Genomic DNA, 653 nt, shown 5'->3' with positions numbered 1-653 from the left:
GTGGATATGATGAGTAGCAGAGAAATGGTGAGTAGTTAAATGTTTTTTACTGTCTTGTAAATGCTTATGTGAAAAAACCGTAGGGATAGATCAATTTGAAATAGTTTGATTTAGGTTTGTTAAGATTAGTGCAAATATTTGTGACTGGGCAGTTTAAATTGTTGGCCCCAGTCACAATATTATGGGATTATAAGGTTGTAGTTAAGACTGGACGTCTACAATTACTAGCTTTTTGGTTAAAATATGATTTAGTATGGGTGTCAAGGTGGTTGCGGTTAGCGGTTAATGGCAATAACCGCTAACCGTAACCACCTTAGCGGTTACGATTAGGTTTAGGTTTGCTAAGATTAGTGCAAATATTTGTGACTAGGCAGTTTAAATTATTGGCCCCAGTCACAATATTATGGGATTATAAGGTTGTAGTTAAGACTGGACGTCTACAATTACTATCTTTTTGGTTAAAATATGATTTAGTATGGGTGTCAAGGCGGTTGCGGTTAGCGGTTAATGGCAATAACCGCTAACCGTAACCACCTTAGCGATTAGTAGATTTCACTAACCGCAACCGCTAACCGCTAGGCAGTTAGCGGTTAGCGGTTAGTAAAATAGATAACCGCCCACTAACCGCTTTTTCAAAATTATGCTCTTTTTTT

Source organism: Corylus avellana, chromosome ca5 (assembly GCF_901000735.1).
Source record: "Corylus avellana chromosome ca5, CavTom2PMs-1.0".
Taxonomy (NCBI): Eukaryota; Viridiplantae; Streptophyta; class Magnoliopsida; order Fagales; family Betulaceae; genus Corylus; species Corylus avellana.
The sequence above is the reverse complement of the archived record's forward strand: the minus strand, read 5'-3'. Positions refer to the sequence as shown.